The sequence below is a fragment of the Anopheles arabiensis genome, chromosome 2, assembly GCF_016920715.1.
Source record: "Anopheles arabiensis isolate DONGOLA chromosome 2, AaraD3, whole genome shotgun sequence".
In the NCBI taxonomy this organism is placed as follows: domain Eukaryota; kingdom Metazoa; phylum Arthropoda; class Insecta; order Diptera; family Culicidae; genus Anopheles; species Anopheles arabiensis.
The window spans coordinates 82,017,378-82,023,377 of record NC_053517.1 but is presented as its reverse complement, the minus strand read 5'-3'; positions in this window follow the sequence as shown (position 1 = coordinate 82,023,377).

Below are 6,000 nucleotides of genomic sequence, written 5' to 3'. Positions count from 1 at the left end.
CTTACCGCGCGTGATGCTTCTTTTTATGGTAATTTGATTTGCAGTTATTTGAAGTTTACATTCAATTTTATGTCACCCGTTGTGTCCCGGGTGCATGTCAACGACGCCCAGCGAACATGTCTCGCTCGTATGGCTGACAGAAGCAAATGTACGCGCGAACCCGAATAAAACGGCACCGAGAGACGCTCATAGCTTACAATCAAATAACAATTTTTCGATCGAAAAAGCACCGGTTGAGCGATCCGAATCGATCCATTCGAGTGTAATGGGTTGTGATGTTTTGTTGTTTTTTTGTTTTTTCTCTTCTTTTTCGTTTGTTTCATCGGTTGACGTTCAAAACAATTCGCATAAAATTTGCCCAGATCACTGGCGCCAATTTAGAGTGTGAAGATGTGACAATGGTGCAGAACATTGTGAGAAATATAATGAAATAGATGTTGACACGGTGTGTTAGATGCAATTTAGTACATTTTCGTTCTTTGAAGACATTGTTTGTCTGATATTAGCGTTTTTATAGACTGTTATTGTTCAGTATTCATTACTGTTTGTAGTCCTTCCGTTGAATATTTATTGGCAACGGATTATATTGGAGTATGTATTATTAATTATAACTTATTATTTTATCAAGAACGAATCAAATTGGCATTACTTGTTACCATTTTATAACATTGTTCCAAAAAATTCTCTGTGGCTTGTACATTTACTATCTTGTGAGCGTGTTCGCTATACCCAGGAATGCTAGAAAGTTAGGTATAAATCCCTATTTATTCAACAAACTGGAAAAAGTGTAGCAGTTCGATTGTATTAGAATTGAGGCAAAATCTCTGACCAAAAAAAAAGGATGAATAGAAACAAAAAGTTGGTTCAATTGGGTGGAAGTATTGTATGATGAATTACTGCGACATACGTGCTTCAAATTGTTGACGGTCGTGTAAATTTTAAGTAAGAGTACTATATTCGAAAAATAATGAATGAAACATATTCTAATGTTATGAGGTTTAGAAGTTAGTTGAAGCTTTTTTGTAAACAAATCGAAAATAAGTACATAGTATTTATCCAAATTTTAGGCATGAAACGCAATAAAGGAAAACAGTAACAGAGGGTTATAGGTTAGACTAATATTTTATCTTTCATACCGACTTCGTATCAGAATGAACGGCTCAAAATTTACTCTTACTGTTAAACGTTGACATTTCACCGAATCATAGTTTTGCTCTCATGCTCAACATGGTATTACAGGCTTGAGATTGGTTTCAGAATACTGAATCAAACTGATTGAAAACAATGTTTCAAGCAAAATAGACATAATAGAACTCAATGAAAATGAAACTTTTTGAAAATGAAAAACTACAAGCAAGGATATTAATTGCTAAACTCTGTATACTCACTAGCACTGATAAGCTCATCGGTACACTGTCACCGAACTTTGTCCGAGAAGAATCAAACGTCACGGGATTCAGTTTCGACGGTCGATAATTTATGATCGATTTCGACAAACGACTACAGCAGCTGACACACCGGCCTAGATCGAATTGAACCGGCAAGGTAACCTCGAAACGTTTCTAGCCGGCCCTACCTAATTGAATTAGCGCATAAATCAAGCTGGTGAAGATTCAGTTGGCCCATAAACTGCATCATCTTCCCAATAATAAAAAAGGCTCGCGCTAGGCCGCGCCGCACAGCGATCGATCGGTTGAATGGAATATAATTTAAATAAATTATGCTCTGCTTGTATCCTAGCTGAACCATCAAATCCTAACTCACACACACACACACACACACACACGAACGCTGATGCATCACACAATGTAATTAATTTGCATATTATTCCGCGGGTTGCCCTTTAGTCCTGTTGCCCGTTGAAGCATTACCGTACCCCTTTTTCCTAACCGATGCATCCAATGCATACCGGCGCACTTTGAAACCCCTGTTTGTGCCTCAGCTCGCAGTGGCACAGACAATTGAATAGAACGAGCAGCAGTAAAAAAAAGCGTCCCGGGATCGAAGGTTAATGTTTCCCACTTTCCTTTCCCGTGTCCTTTTTGTTGCTCCGTGTGTTCTTCCTCGGGCAAGGACCTCTTTACCTGTACGCCTGTGTAAAAGGAAATCGAAAGTATCGAATTGACTTTCCCAACTTCCCCTCGGAGATGCACCGAGCGAAGTTCTTCGTCCTCCCTGCAGATGCACAAGATGCTGCAATTCTCACACGAAAGGCATCATTCGCATCATGCGAAGAAATGTCATCTGTGCTTGAATCGGGTTTGATTTTGCATATGATTAATGTGCGCACAGCCGTGTTACGTTTTTTTTTAACCGCTTTGAGTGTGCCTTTAAGACAACCTTTAGGAAATGCAAAAGGGTTAGAAAGAGGTAGTATAATTGATTGCAGATTTTGGGAACCAACTCATCCATAGATTTAAATTACAATGATCAATCAACTGGCAAAACTCATAATATACAAAATTGCAAGAAACAGCTCTCACAAAGTATAGAAAAACTTCCAATAAAGTTTGACATTTTAATGTTTGTTTTTACTCCGTTTCTTTAATGCTTATACGCACAGAAACAGTAGCACAATTGACACAAATTTAATTGTAAGTATTTTAACGCGATTCTTGCAAAGGATTGTTGGACGTTTTAGTCCCCTTTCTCCTCGCAAATGCACTGACTTTCTAGCGTGTGGTGCGTGAATTTGCATACGCCTCGGGAAGAACAGACTCCTTACACATCAGGCTGCGTTTCTCGATTGAGCCTGGTGTGAGGTGGCGCTGCGTGAGCCGATTGTGATTTAAATTTCTCGAGCCGTAATTCAATCAACGCGACCACCGGCAAAATTGTATGCAAATCAAACGGGAGGCGCCGGAGGTTGGCCGTTGGAAGCCCCTTCGATCCGTCCGGGTTATTGACATTTGGCTACATTTGCCTACCGGACGATTGAGTTTTCTCACGAAACGTTCCTACCGTTCGATCGTATTTGGTACACAACTTCAGGGGTAATAGAAGGTTTTCGAGCAAAAATCCCATGCACACTGGCTTAAAGCATTCGGTACAATCAAAAAGGGTTTTCTTTTGAGTGTAAGAAAATGTTGTGCGGAGAAAAGGGTTGCGTTGGTTGTGACTTCTTGGGCTGGATGATCGTGTGCAGCTTCGTCTTTATAGCCGAAGGGATCAACACGCAACAGGCAAAACGGGTCGTTGATGAAGACGAACATTCAAAATTCGTCGGCAGAACACATTTCGTGTCGTGATCTTAGGGTGTCTGAGCCTTTTTTACCGTCTTTTATTTCTCCCTTTCGATCGATTGTATAGTTGCTCTCCCAGAACGAAGATGCGCGCGCGTTAGTGAATTATTTATGCGTGCTAACCCTTTTCGTATCTTTAAAGGATTCGATGGGACGAACGTGCGCTTGTAAGTAGGCTAACATTGATCTTTAAAGGAAGATGTGACACAGCTCATCTGCCTTTTACTGATGCCATTGAATACTGCGCCTAGGAAAATAGTTTTGCTTCAGGAAGAATGTGAGCGGGTAACGAAAGGATAATACAAAAGGATCTATGATGCAAGAGATCAGAATGAAAGAACTGTTCGCTATGTTCACAGGTGTTTAACGAACTTTTTTGTTTTATGATCAAATCAATAAAGATTATTTCGGAGACTCGCTATTGCCACTTGTGTTACAGATTCTACAAAAAAACAAATAAAATAAATACTTATTATATGTCCTAATCATTTTTTTTTATTAGCGTAAACTGTGAAAAAGTTACTTTTTCTGTGTTTTATGTCTGTTTTATAAAAGGAGAAAAAATCAAACTAACCATTATCTCAAATTCATTTTTTTTATAAATTGTCCTTAAAAAAGCATTGCATGACATGAACAAATATGTTTACAAATGGACGTAATTTAAAACTTAAAAATAAAATATGGAAAGAAAAATAAACTAACACAAATGTAAAATATCCAAAGAATTCAAAGATTTTAATAAAGTCAGAACGGCGTGTTGAATGTTTATTTCAAATTACTTCACGATATGGTTACAGAAAGATGTTTTCTTAATCAAAACATTCAAAGCTAGCTGAATGACAAAAATTGAGCAAAACTACACAATTCTAGAAAAAAGATTTTCACTAGAAGGGATTACAATTCGTCACGGCTTTTTCAAAACCAAACAAGAAGGGTTCTTTTTAACCCCTCCCATCACCAGCAACACATTCCTTCTGAAAGCTTTAAAGCTGCTCGGTTTCCATTAATGCTCTAGTTTTCCTCCACTTTGCCGGTCAGCTTAGTAGCTCTTGGTTTGTGTATCGGCTAAACAGTTTGCAGAAAGAACCGTTTGTCTATGTTTGAACCGGAAAGGATATTCTCTGTCTTTCTGTATCCTTTTCAGCGCCATCTAGTGGAGAATAGGGATAGCGTGAACCAAACATATGTATCCTGAAATATTTCATGCAAAACATCGCTAGCAAGGACATGATTTGAAATTTATTTCAAATTGCGATTAGAAACGATACAACAGAGTGGAAATTCAATTTTGAATAAAATAATTATGTTCTTTTACGTTGTAACATACGTATTTACTTCGCTGACTGCTTCTGGTACTGGTAAATTCTGGTGCAGAAGGATTTTGTGCCACAGTGCGAAATGACCTTTACTGACAGCTTGAACAATTAGAAGCCACAGCATACAAAACATTCAACAGCTCAAACGAACCGTATGTATTTTAATGAACACTTCAACAACCAACCGTGCGCTGGTGGTACAAACGGGCCGCTTTGAACATAAAATCATGCCGCTTTAAACTGCCGTTCATGTTTAGGAGCAAATTTAACACAGGATATACAGAACAGTTTTCAAATAAAATGTTCTACTGGCTCCGGCTGCAGCATCAAGTCAAGCAAAAGATACAACATCAAATCGAAAGAGGGAAGCGAAAGTCATACACCAAGAGCCAATTACAGCTCATCGGCCATTTTCCCACTCGAAGCTCATCGAATAAACAATAATCAATTCACCGACCGAAGGGCCCTCAATCACCGAACCGAATGAGTGCTCGACAGTACGCACTGCCGCCATCTCTGCCGCTTAATTTTTCCACTCTTTGCGAAACCGTCAGCCGGGGGGCAAAACCGGTGCTCCATCCAACTGGTGGCCGAACGATCGCTGGCTTGCTGGCTGGTAGGGAAATCATTCCACCCAACGGAACTTGTCAAATGCCGAAAAGCTCGCGAACGCAAACTACCCAGCGACCAATTCACAGCCAGCGAGCAGAGTAAGAAGAGCGAATGAAAAAAAGCAAACCCTGCCTGACAATCAATATGATTACATTCTTTCCGATTCGTGTGATTGCGGATGAGGCTAGGGTGAGAGGGCGAGGAGATCTCGTTGGGAAACTGATGAATTTGCTCGTTTATGTGCCACTTGCTGTACGTCACTTCGCTTCCCCCGCTGAATGTTGGCAAGAAATCGACAGTTTTCATCACTTCACTTAGTGTCGCGCTCGTTTGGGTGAAATTTAATTATCATAAATTTCTGCGCGCTTCAGCGCAAAAGCCCCCCGTCCTGAGACTGGGAGGGCATCCCAAGATGAATGCCAGCGGTGGTTGGTTCCCGAAAGAAAATGAATGACCGACCGGTAGAAGGTTTCTGGTTCTAGTTTTATGAAATATGTTCTACCTAAACGACTCGCGGTGGGTAAATGTGAAGGATTAAATGTAAACTATGCTTGAAGAAACGATTCCAAACAGTGAGCTCTTTAATGTGTTGCTTCACCTTCCAAACTCGAGCCCCCACTCGAAAGTAATGGGCGAAACGTAAGCCACAGCAAACCGTGAACAATGGGACGAAACTTCAATTTGTTTACGCAAAGCAGCGAATCCGTGGCTGGGGGTCTGTGAGCCTCTGCAAAGCTGTAAATGATGTCCTTCTAATTCCTTGACAAATAATTATGCTCCTTCCCTTCAGTGCGGCCCGAAGGTACCCGGTTTCCTTCTTGCTGTGATGG